Raw genomic sequence first — 13359 nt, 5'->3', positions numbered from 1 at the left:
GCTTAGCCGGATTCGATAGGGACTTTACGGTGGACCAAAGTTTACCCACACCGGTAGAGAGGTTACAACCTCTTAGGTGCTCCTCCCATTTCGCCCGCATCTGATGCGTTGGTTTATATCCCTTATTTGGGGGTCGCCTGGATCAAGCTGTCTTATAAGGTCACGTCCTCTCGCTAAGTTTGCGGCCTCCGCCGAGAAGTGGGGCCGAATTCCAGGAATTCTCCCGGCGGGAATGAAACGTGCCTAGGCGGATTCAATGACCTTGTGGAGGGCAACAAAGAGGTGTCTGTAAAAGATTTATATTCGTCCCACTTTCCTTTTTTGAAGTTTATGAAAGTGCGTTTTTCTGTGACGATGAAGTCGGCGGTACGCTGAAGGGAAATAAGTATAGGCAGGTGGTCGGATGCCAATGTTACCATCGGCTGCCAGTTGACGCAGTTTAAGAGTTCTGCGCTCACGATTGATATATCTGGCGAACTGTGACAGGTTCCTACCATACGTGTGCGGGCGTCTCCGTTTATTGTGCAGAACGTCGTTTCTTCTATTTGGTCCGTCAACATCTCACCCCTACTGTCCGCCCGCAAATTTCAATGCGATAGATCGTGATGGGCATTGAAATCGCCTAAGATAATGCGGTTGTTGCCAGTGAGTAAGGCGCTGATATTAGAGCGGTATCCACTGGGGCAGCAGGTGGCAGGAGGGATGTAGATGTTGATGATTTCTAGGTTTGTATCGCCTGACCGGACAGATAGGCCTTGACGTTCTAAGACATTGTCCCTGCGGTCGATGCCAAGATCAAATATATAATATTGCACAGAGTGGTGTATGATAAACGCGAGGCCGCCTCCATTTCCGCTCTCGCGGTCTTTAATGTGGACATTATGCCCAGAGCACGTCTGCAATGCAGATCTTGCTGTGAGTTTAGTCTCTTGAATCGCAGCAATGCGGATGTTGTGCCGCTTCATGAAATCGACTATCTCCGTAATCTTCCCAGTTAGTCCATTACAGTTTAACTGCAGAATTCTGAAGTGCATAAGGGGAGACGCCGCCACTCTGGGGGTAAGTGACGGGTGACTACGCCTGGGTTGTGGAAGGCCAGGACGCAATTGCTGTTGTGGCCCTGGGACTGGGTGTCCTTGGGCAAGCATTGGGGTACCCGGATGATTTGGGTTTTGCCCGGGTTCTTAAGCATCGGTGTGGCTATACCGTCTGGGCCCAGTGCGGTGATGGTAATTGGGGACACGCTGTATTTATGCTTGTGTGCGCGTCTGTTGGCCCGCCGTCTAACTTTGTCAACCGTATAATTCATTATCTATTGTCTGGAAAAGCGCTGGCCTATTTTTTCGCATCCGGCAGCATTTTATCGTCAAAGGCGATGAAGATTTTGTCATTGTGCTTAGTCGGATTCTATAGCGACTTTACGGTGGACCAAAGCTTACCCAAACCGGCAGAGAGGTTACAATTCTTTAAATGCTCTTCCCATTTCGGCCGCTTGTGTTCATCCACAAGCAATCTGATGCGTTGGTTTATATCCCTTATTTGGCGGTCGCCGGGGTCAGGATGTCTTATAAGGTCACGTTCTCTCGGTAAAATTGCGGCCTCCGCCGGAAAATGTGACCGGATTTCTGGAATTCTTCTGGCGGGAATAAAACGAGCCGAGGCGGACAAAAGCAAAATCAGATGCCAAGTCTACTACTAGTCCTACGCTCACGATGGATAGATCTGGCGAACTGTGACAGCTTCCTACCATACGAGTAGGCGCGTCTCCATTTGTTGTGCAGAACCTCGTTTCCTCTATTTGGTCCGCCAACATCTCAATCCTGCTGTCCGCCTGTGGGTCACTCTGAGTGTGGATTTCGTGTGAACGGACTGTGTGCCTGCAAGTGGAGGTAAACTTGTGTGTGTGCGCGCATCTATCGGCTTGCTCAGTGGGCACTTGTGGACTGCCTACGTGAGGGGCAGAAACCTGTGCTCGAATTAGTGGCAGTATCAGCTGTAACGTTTTTAATCTGCTCGTTCAGCTCGGCGTAGTTTTCGTGACTACGTCAGCGTCTGTCTGAGAGAAAGCGTACGAGTTATGTCACCGCGTTTTTGCTATAGATATAGCTATAGCTATAGCCAGATAGTTTCTTAAAGAGGTAGAAAAACGGCGGTGCTCAGATCCGGAAAACTGGGTAAGTCGGGGATACCGGTGGCGTCTGGGACGGCGACCACCCCCCAGCGGGTTAGGGGATCAGAATATACCCACGGTAGGTATGCCTGTCGTAAGAGGCGACTAAAGTACGATATTCAAGGGGCTGTGTAGCGCAACCCTTCAGGTTGCCAGCGCAATATATAGCTTCTCCAAACCCAATTGTCAACCTCACCTATCCGCGGCGAATCCTGTTTCACTTACAGACGAGTCTCTGGCGACCCCAAGCTCCTCATGGAATTTTGGGGTAGGGAGGGAGGGAATGGCCGGAAGGTTTAACGTGGCCACATAAATCGTTCCCGAGATGGTCGGGCTAGCACCTTAATGGTGCTATGGTACCGGAGCGTACCGGATTTGTATCCGGCAAAGGACCATCACATCGATGACACTCCCCAAAGCCTTCGGGGAGCAACCTTATCTCTACAACAACAACAACCACCTCGAAAATAGAAGCCCAAGGGGTAAGGGGTGGGCCGAATGAATCCGCGAAGTCGGAGGATGGGGAGAGTATTCTCCCGAAATCCGAAGATGACGCGGAGTTACTCAGTATGCCGACATCCGAGGCATGCCCCCTCAGCTGGGATAAAACGGATGTTACGAGGGTTGAGTCCTCAACCGACGGTGAGGCAGCTGATGTCGTGCCTGAGGCTGCTGCTGGCGGTGGGGACACAGCCGATGGTAGGATAGCTTCGGACAAGGACGCAAACGAGTCGGAAAAGAAATCCGAGCGGGAGAAAATTGGGGTGTACGGGGAAGTATCTGTGGAGAGTTTGAAGAGGGGGGGGGGGGGAGAGGCTTTCGCTGCTGCCAGGTGTGGTCCCGCCGCTGGCACCGAGTCTGCCGGTGGTCAGTCCGCTGGAGGTAAGACTGCTAGTGGAGGATACCCTGCATCTGGTATCAACGCTGGTGCTTCTAGGACTGACGGCTATAGCCGAGATTGCCCGTCTTCGCGGACAAATTGAGGCGATGTCCCTTCGGGGCGTTATGCTGGGGGGCTCGTCCCAACGCGGCGGTGGATCTGCCACCGCGGATCGTTTTGCGATGCCACCTCCGGGCATGACGGTTCCGGTTGCCACTGCAGCTAATTTCTCAAAGCCGCTGCACACGTGGTGGGCGGCCGTTCAGTGCGGCAACCCTGTGGTGTCCCCAAAAGCGGTAGTTGTGAAGATAAATAAGGAGGTTGGAGTTATTCGCTTGCCCTCCAAAGAAGAAAGGGATAAGGTGCTGGCGAACAAGAAATTCTCTGAGGTGGGTTTAGAAGAGTGTGATGACAGGAAACAAGGAACCATGGTTGTTATTCGGGGGGTTTACGATCAAATCGCTCCTGACGAGTTCATGGAGGAGGTTTCCCGCCTAAACCTCAGGGAGTTCGGCCCTGAGTGCCACAAGTCATAGGTTAGGCTGATCAGTCGATCCTGGAAGACGGACGCTGATGCGGCAACGGTCAACGTCACCCTGGAGGGGCCGGACAAGTTAATGTACCCCCTCTTGGATGCGGGCCGCTGCTGCATTAAGTGGTTCTCCTTCCCGGTTCGGCCAGAGAACCAACCTATGGCTGCTTCCGATGCCTGAGTTTTGGTGAGGGACTGTGGGTTGAAGGCCGAGGTCTGTAGAAGGTGCGGGCAAGAGGGGCATAGAGAGGCAAGGTGCCCTAATGGGGTACACTGCCGCAATTGTGCGTTTAAGGGCAGACCTGCCGCGCATCTTATGATGTCCGCCGAATGTCCGACCTATGCCTTCGTTGTTACCCGTGCGCTCGCTAGACATTGATGGGTTTAGTCCTTCAACTCAATTGTCAGGGAGCGTACTCCCTCATGTGTGAATTTGGGGCGCGTATGCCTGAGGAGAGTTGCAGTATTGCCCTGCCCCAGGAACCCACCCACCCGGTGTGATGAGAGGTTTTCCTGGAGGTTTTGGGTCCTTTTGTGATCTTCTGGGTAATGCTGAAATTGTGCTGAGTGAGCCGAATTATGAATGTTTGTTATTGAATGCATCTGACTGGGGAGTAGGCGTTAGCATTGAGGGCTCTTTTAGAAGTGCCATCTTTGAAAGCGTATACTGTAAGCTTGGTGAACTCATGGAACCCTATACCCAATACCTCGTTACGGTGCTACTACTTGCGAGTAGCAAGCCAGTTAGAGGCGTTCTAACACCCCTTTCCTTATGGTCCACCCCTGTTGAAACGGCAAGTTTCCTAGGACTCCCGATAGAGGATATTGATGACAATTTGTTATCGGTCGCGGTGGGGCGGAACATTGCTACAACAACAACAGTAGCAAGCCACTTATCATAGGTATTGATGCCAATGCTGTATCCCCTATATGTCATAGAAAACTACCCAGGGTCTCTCCTGCATAGGCTAGCCATTGACGGGGAGAAGCTTTGAGCGAATGGGTACTCACTACTCGCGTTCACGTTGTGAACGAACCGAGTGGTGGGGGGGGGGGGCGGGGGTGAGGGGATAAGCGACCATTGCTTCAAATTATGATCGCTCCCCGAACCACCCCGGATATGCTTGGTACGATTTCTGTAATGGGGTGGCATACTGCCGGGCATACTGGACTCTGTACGATCTGTACGTCGAACAGGAGGTGATTGCTACACCGCTCGACGTATTTGCAGAGCTTCCCGTAGATGAGCAGATTGCCCTACTAAACCGTTTTATCTGGCAGGTCAATGACAACATGTTTGAAACGTGGAAGAGGCAACGATTTCATCGTGTCAGATGATGGACGCATGAGCTAACCCAGAAGAGGAGATATGTCCGGCGCCTGAGACGCCAGTTTCAACGCGCCCGGAAGATTGATTCTGTTGGCGTGGCCCAGCTCAGGAGTCAACTAAGTACGGAAATACATGAGTAAAAAAGGATGATTGTGGAAATAAAAGAAGGAGAATGGCACAACTTTGTGTCTGAAAAAACGACCCCTGGTGTTAGGTCTACAGGATCTGCAGGGGTCGCCGCCAGACAGAAGTTAATTCCCTCCGTGTTGGCGATATGGCGCTATCAACATGGAGGGAATGCTCGGAGCTACTAGTTGAAGGTTTCTTTCCTAGGGTTGAGTTCCAGGTATCCCCTCTTGCACAAGAGGTGCCCATACCTCCACTAGAATTCGAAGAGCTCGAATATGCATTTGACCTGATTAGGTCTAAACGGTCTCCAGGTTTGGATGGGATAAACGGAGAGATGGCAAGTGTTTGTGGAAGTTTATCCCGGAATACTTGGAAGCCGTTTATGATAAATGCATATGGGAGGGATACTTTTCATGTGAGTGGAAAGTACCTAGGGTTGTCGTTCTCCTGAAGTCGCCTAAAAAAATAAAGTCTGCTCCTCGATCCTATCGAGGTATCAGCCTTCATCCAGTGCTTGGCAAAGTGCTGGACAGGGTTATGGTTGAGCGACTTCAGGAGCTAATTTGGGGTAATCAGTCGGATAGGCAGTTTGGGTTCAGGAAAGGACGTAGAATAGAAGACGCCTGGATGCATGTTCAGGACTGTGGTGAGAGAAGTGCCAATAAATGTGTCCTAGGCATATTTATTGACTTCAAGGGGCGGTTGACTTCCTGCGCTGGGACAGGGTTATCGAACTGTTATTGGAACGGTGGAGGATCTATTTCTCGGACAGACGGGCTTCTATCGTTGATACTGGGTGAAAGTGTGGAATGGGAGGTGGCTCGAGGCTGTCTGCAGAGACCCATTTGCGGTCCATATTTATGGAACCTGATGATAGACTCCCTGGTAAAACAACCCAAGTATCTTTGCCAATTGTGCGCATATGCGGACGACCTCCTCTTATTAGTAGAGGGGGATTCTCGCGCCAGCGTTGAGCGCACCACCGAGTCCCTAGGTGAAATAGTGTCTGGCTGGGGCGCTCACGTGGGAGTAGAGATTTCGGTGGACAAACCCGTGATGATGCTGCTCAAGGGCAGATTGTCACGGAATGTCTCATCGATTGTCCGTATCAGCGGGGTCAACATCAGGTATGCGACTGAAGTTAAATACCTGGGGCTGACAATGGGTGAGCGAATGAACTTCCTACCACACTTGGATGCTGACAGGGACAAGATGCAGAATTTTTCGGGGCAGCTGCGTCGCGTCATTCGGAATGACGGGGGCCTGAGTCGCCGTGCCGTCCGTACAATATATCGTGGCCTCTTCGTAGCCTGTGCTACTTTTGGGGCCGCCATATGGTACCGAGCGGTCATGGCTACTTATGGTCTTAGGCGCATGCTGAGCATACAGAGGTGAATGCACTTGTGGCGTACCGTGTCAACGGATGCGATGAAGGTGTTTCTGATAGTGATACTGCTTGTTGTTTCTTTCAGGCTGAGAAGGAGGGCAAGCATGAAGCTGTTGGAGGATGAATGGACAGCCGACGATAATGTGGAGGGTGGATCGATGGCAGATAAGCGTCGTCTAGAAAGGGTGGTTAGAGGGAAGTGGCAATAGTCCCAACGGTAGGGTAACGTACGAGTACAGAAAGCACAAGCTTTATGAAGACAAACTTCAATGAATGAAATTGTATCTGCTCCACAGGTTTGGTAATTTTGTGCGCATTCATAACTCATAAAAAAGCATTCATAATTATCACACAGAGGTTATGCTGAATATAATATTGTAACCGAAAGTCCGATCTACTCGTATGAACGAATTATCGCGCGTATATTTAAATATATATGTAGTCCAAGTTAAATTTTAGTAAAATATTCATACATCATATATTAAAGAATATACAAAACAATTAATTAGTAGCAAGAATTTGTTTAATGAGTACTGATAGAGCACTTGAAAGCGAAATTAATGCGATTAATAATTTTTTTTTATAGCTTTCGTTTTTATTATATTCATTTGAGTATTAAAGTCCACCCACATGTTGATCATCATACGATCAGGGTGACCATGCGAACAGAAATATAATTTTCAGGATATAAATTTTATATAAAAAGTCGAAAAGCAAAGCAGATGCAAGGATTGAAGTAACACAATACAATAAAATAAGAGATTTTCCTTTTAACAGATTAACCATGGTATTTGGCATAAAACGGACTTCGTATCTCTTAACTCCAAGGGGCGTATGAGCAACATTAAATGCATCTTCAGATGGATTTCAAAGAATTGAATAACTGATGTTTAGATTCGTCGCCAGGCCAAAGTTGTCCTACCGAAGCTATGGCGAGCTTGTAAAGCTTACAAGAGCTCTCGTCGTGGCATGAGATCAATTTGATCCTGCCCTGATAACAACCGGCATCGCGGCTAATGGGAGCAGGCCCCGGATACTTAGTCATTATGTCCTTAAATACCCCAAAAAGGCGTTTAAGAACATCCTGCCAATTATCCGGAGTCATGTTCCCATCCCAGTGACTGCGGTTAAAGACCGCCATTGTAATATTGGCCTTGGCTAATTCGCAAAAGGTCTTGGTCAGGGCAGGAGGGATGAAGGCCGAAGGCTCGTGCCTCTTGGGAACGCTCGGGGCGATCCCTTGTGGTCTTTTTCTTTTAAAGGCCGGCGTGTTCCGGTTGGCCGGTATTGTGGTGGCAGCAGCAACTGCGACAGCTATTCCTGCTAGCTTGCACAGGTGCCAAAAAGTTTGTTGAAGCCGTGCAGGCCTAATCGACGCCGTCTGTGCGGTTCCCTATAGGTTTGTGGATTTCTTAACGCCTGTTCGAAGCTGCATATTTTCCCATGCAGGGATCAGAGGCGGGGTTCTTATTTTTGTGCATAATTTCTGAATCGTAGGCTGCCTGCTGATATGAGACCGTTCGTCAGCCTGAAAAAAGCGAGCGGGTTAAGAAACGGTCGACTACGGAAGAGCCTCGCAAAAATACAGTAGAATACCCCGGACTGCAACCCACCCAACGGGAACGGAATAGCATAACACCCCGGATTAGGAATGGCTGGGGGGCATCATTTCAACTGGGTGTGGCACAGTCCCTGTTGAATTTCCATTCTTTCATGTTGACTAAAGCCATACATAAGCAACCCTGTGGGGTTTGCGAACTAAAGCAAAAATACAATGCTTAGAAAGATACAACTATATGAATTATTTTCTCTTTAAACTGTCTGTACGTTCTCTTATACGAAGTCTATTGCACTTCGTGTTGTTTGAATAATTATTCCGTTGAATGTTGTATACGAGGAAAGTTGTAAGAAAGAAAAAGATAACTTTGAATTAAAGAACAATTTTGCTCAAATTTAATAAAACGTATTTTATTAAATAAATTAGTGTAAAATACTAATAGTCCCCACCTTGAGGCCATGTTTAAAAACCATTTCCATATGCTGCATCTTTTAGGGAGCAGAGGTACTAATGGCACTGATTTCTGAACTTAGCTAGCATGACATGAACTCTAATGAACTCAAGCACAAATGCTTGTTGAGAATATGCGACGCCATTTCGCCCGAACCAACATAACTGGTAGGTTAACTAGAGTTTAAGTGTCGTCAGCTTAAACTTCAGTTAAAGTAGACGGAAAAACTGCAGAATTTGTTTAAGCGTAGAATAACTGACAAACTGAGTTGAACTTGGACTGCAAATTCGGGACTAATTGATTGAAATATAGGTTAGACTTAAGCGCTGTTGATACAAGTGGGGCTAATAACTATCCGCTCTGCATCGTAATAGCACCAGTTCGGAGGTAGTCATTAAACCTGTAGTGCCAAACTGAGTGTGACTGTCTTCCATATTCAAGTCAGGGCAAAATGTGCTGAACTTTACTGACGTTTGATTGGCTTAAATTAAAGGTTGGCGTATTATTATATACCTAATACTGCGCGGTTTTTACTTTTGGAGATCCTTTTCTTTGCGAATTGTTGAGGGGTCTTAAATAATCACTCTTTTAAATACTTAAAAAATCAATTTTCCAAATCAGATACGCCTATTTAGGGGGCGGGCTCCTTTGATCGGCTGGGAAGATATACTTTATCTTAGTAAATCCTTATCGTATAACTATCATGAAGCTGTAATCATAAAATCGAATCAAATTACCTAATTATCATTTAAATAACAAAACACTCTTTTATTGACGAAGCGAAGGGAAAACTGTCTTATGAACATACACAGTAATTATCTACCTATTAACGTTTAGTTTTCCACGAAGTGGAATGCCTGATAAAATTTCTCCGAAAATAGAGTATTCGAAAAAAAAATTTTCCCTAACCACTTTAACAAATTAGTAGTGCTGATTCAATGAACTACGTGTTGGAAAAGCACACAAATGAAAACGGAGTAGAAGAGTGGAGAAGGGTACGGATCAGAGGAAGTAAAAGAGCTCACTCGCTGTACCGTGCAGCACTAAGAATTGTCCAACGCCTGGGAGCAGTGGCCGACCCAACAGAAGTGGAGATCGAGCGCTTGGAATGGGCCCATGAGGTGGTAGAAGTAGGTCGGAGACAGTTCAAAAGGTTTGCTGCGAGAAACCCCCGGTTCTGCAACCGGTACGAGAAGGAAGAAGCGTCGAATGGCAGAATGAGGAGGCAACGTTCGGCGGAAGGTGACAAGCCTGCTTTCAAGAGGCAGAAAGGACCCAGTCCTAGAGCCGCGAGGCAGGGCAGTCGCATAGACAAGACAAGTAGGCCCAAAGCTGTAGAAGATGGGCCCCAATAGGGAAGTAGCAACTACCTCGAAAGTTGCGAGTCAGAGGGAAGTTCCAACTACGGAAATAGGAGACACGCCAAAGTCAGATAACGATAAGACTCCGGCTTTCGCGGAGGTGCTAAAGGGAGTTAAAGCTAGACTCCGGCTTTCTCGGAGGTGCCAAAGGAAGATAACAATAAGACTCCGGCTTTTCCCGAGAAGATGGGTGATGTGGCAAAGCAGTCACTGACTATGGCGCTGGTTGAACGTAGCAGTCCTTTCGGACAGATGACTACTGAAAGGTGGTAATCTGTAGAAAGGGAGCTTATTAGCTTAATGCTTAAGATGATGCGGGAACAACCAAGTTAGCCCCTTCCAACCTTTGATTCGGGGGGATGGTATAATGGTGTGAAGATGATAGCGTGCGACAACATCGCGAGCTTGCGGTGGCTGGAGGAAGTGGTTCCAAACCTCCAAAGGCAAGGCACGAACGCGCGGTTTGAGGTGGTGGCTAAAGCGCATATCCCCACGGTACCAAAAGTTAAGGTATGGATACCATGCGTGATGAAGTCGGAGGATACGCTGCGACTTCTGCAGAATCAGAACCCGAACATACCGACAAAAGATTGGAAGGTACTTACTGTATCTCGGCCTACCGAGGAAGGTCAGTTCTACATCAAGCAGGCGGAGGATATTTTGAACACCCGGCACAACAGTTACGACAGGCTGAAGCGGGCCTCGAATACTCTAAACCAAAAAGGGAGGGGGAGCACGACGACGTCACGCCGATGGTGCTGGAGGGGAACAAACAGCCCAATGGTGCTGCGAGTCCTACAGATAAACCTCCAACACAGTAAAGTGGCGTCGAGCGAACTCCTCCTAACTCTTGAGGGGGGTTCGTTTGACGTGGCGCTGATCCAGGAGCCGTGGCTCTCATTGGGAGGAAAGGTTTATGGACTTAGCGCGCGCAGATTTGGCGTTTACTACGCGCAAACGGAAGGACGGTGCGAGCTGTAGTAATGGTAAGGAAACAGCTGCATTCGTATATGCTGCCTAATTACACTATTGAGGACTTCGTAGTGGTAGCCGTTCAGCAAAGGAATAAGCAGGCTTTTATCTTGGCATCCTGCTACATGGCCCATGCTGCGGAGATTCCACCGATGGAGTGCAAGAGGATAGTGCAGGACGAATGGCACAAAGGGCGGTTGGTCATAGGCGCGGATGCATATGCGCACCACAATGCGTGGGGAGGAGCAGATACGAACGAGAGAGGCGAATCTCTATTTTGTTACTTCCTGCAAACCAATTTACAGATATTCAACAGGGGAAATGTCCCTACATACATTGGTCCAACATCCATCAATGTTTTGGATACTACATTGAGCTCCAATCGTGATATATCAAGGCATGATTGGATGGTTCTTGATAGACCATCCTTCTCCGACCATGCGTATATCAGCTTCAGCATCCCCCTAAAGATGGTAGAGAAGGGAGGAACCTTTAGAAACCCTAGGTCAACGAACTGGACTAAATTACAGAAACAGGTAGAAACAAAACTGGGAAAACCCAAAGAGGTTGCCAATGTGGCGGATCTGGAGGAGTCTAATGAATTCCTAACAAGGACGCTTATGACTGCGTATAACAAAGCTTGCCTTCGAAGAAGATTCAGAAGAAAAGCAAAGCCGCTATGGTGGAGCAATGTGCTGAGTCTTCTAAGAAGACGGGTAAAAGAAATGTTTAAGTTAGCAAAGGCCGTGAAAAGCGAAGCGTGTCGGGACTAGTACAGGGACCTACTGAGGATCTACAAGCGTGAAATTTCCAGGGCGAAGAGAACCTCTTGGAAAAGTTTCTGTACGGACATAGACTGCTCCAGCGAAACAGCACGGTTGAGAAAAGTCCAAGCAAGGGGAAACATAGTCCAGGGACTAATAAAGAAAGAGAACGGGGAATAGCCACGTAATAGTGAGGAATTCCTTGAGGTGCTTCTCGATACACATTTCCCATCGGGAGATTGTGAAGAAGAGCCAGCAGACAGCATTCACACTTCGATCACGGAGCGGGTAGTGCGGGCTTGGCGACGAAGATCGAATGGGCAGTGAAGACGTTTTCTAAGTTTAAATCGCCGGGCCCAGATGGGGTATTCCCGGCCATGCTACAAGTTTCAAGTACAGCGGTCGTGGAATGGTTTAAAATAATATTCGATGGGTGCATAAGACTGAATCATGTACCGCACTCTTGGAGAACTCCTCGTGTAGCTTTCCAAAGGCGGGGAAGATCGGTCACGTGTATCCCAAAGACTATAGACCCATTTCTTAACATCATTTCTGCTCAAAAACCTTTGAGAGGCTGATAGATGTGTACATAAAGTCCAACGTGGATGAAAAGCTGCTCTCCACAACACAACATACGTACACCAAAGGCAAGTCGGTAGACACCGCATTGCATAGGGTGGTAATAAGCGTAGAGAAAGCCCTGGAATATAAGGAATATGCTCTAGGAGTCTTCTTAGACATTGCCGGGGCTTTCAAAAATGTTTCTAAATGGGCGATTATGGATGGTCTTAATTACATTAAAGTACATCCAGCCTTAACCAGATGGATCAGCTGCATGTTAAATTGCAGGAAGATTACATCACAATGGGGATTGTACGAGGCCACGAAATCAGTGGACAGGGGAACGCAGCAGGGAGGGGTGCTATCACATCTACTGTGGATGGTGGTCATCAATCAACTGCTCAGGCGATTTGATGAGGGACCCGTAAAACTTACGGCTTACACAGATGACGTTGCAATTGTCAAAAGTGGAAAGTGCCTTCCAACGATGAGCTCTGTGATGGATCGGGCGCTTCGGGATATTCATACCTGGGCATCAAATGTCGGGTTGAAAGTCAACGCGGAGAAGACGGATATGGTCTTGTTTACAAAGAGGTACAAGGTCCCACATTGGATGAGGCCTAAGTTAGGAGGGGTGACCCTACAGGAGAAACCTTGCACAAAATATTTAGGGATCATCCTAGACAGTAAGCTATCATGGAAGCTCAACGTGAAGGAGAGGGTCAAGAAGGCTTCAACGGCACTTTATGTATGTAAAAGAATGTTGGGATGTACGTGGGGCTTATCGCCCTCTCTTTCTCATTTGGTTTTTACAGCAATTGTAAGCCCTATTCTATACTGTGGAGTTCTTGTTTGGTGGAAAGCCACACAAAAAACAACCTACCTCAAAAAATTTGATGGGGTATGCAGTAGAGATATACGTCGCCGATAAACGCCGCCGCCGCCGAAAGTCAAAAATATCGGCGCGGCGGTGGCGTTCGGCGCGCTACTAATTTTCTACTCGTTTAAGACTGTTTATGCCATTTATTGTTCATGTCGAAAATTGGTCGGATATGGTCGAAAGTGGTATCAGCGGATGCGCATAACTGCCAGTTATAAGAAACTAATTGCGAAATTTAACTCGTTCTAAATGTTTAAAAGTTATTTAAAAAAACAGACGTTTTCGATGTCAGCTTAACACGGACTTTCCCTCACCCAATTCACCAAGTTATTAAAACAAAAAACTAAAAGAAAAGTTATATAATAAATTTCTATACTCACTTTG

This window comes from Eurosta solidaginis, chromosome 2 (assembly GCF_040869045.1).
Source record: "Eurosta solidaginis isolate ZX-2024a chromosome 2, ASM4086904v1, whole genome shotgun sequence".
In the NCBI taxonomy this organism is placed as follows: Eukaryota; Metazoa; Arthropoda; class Insecta; order Diptera; family Tephritidae; genus Eurosta; species Eurosta solidaginis.
Note: the sequence above shows the minus strand (reverse complement) of the source record.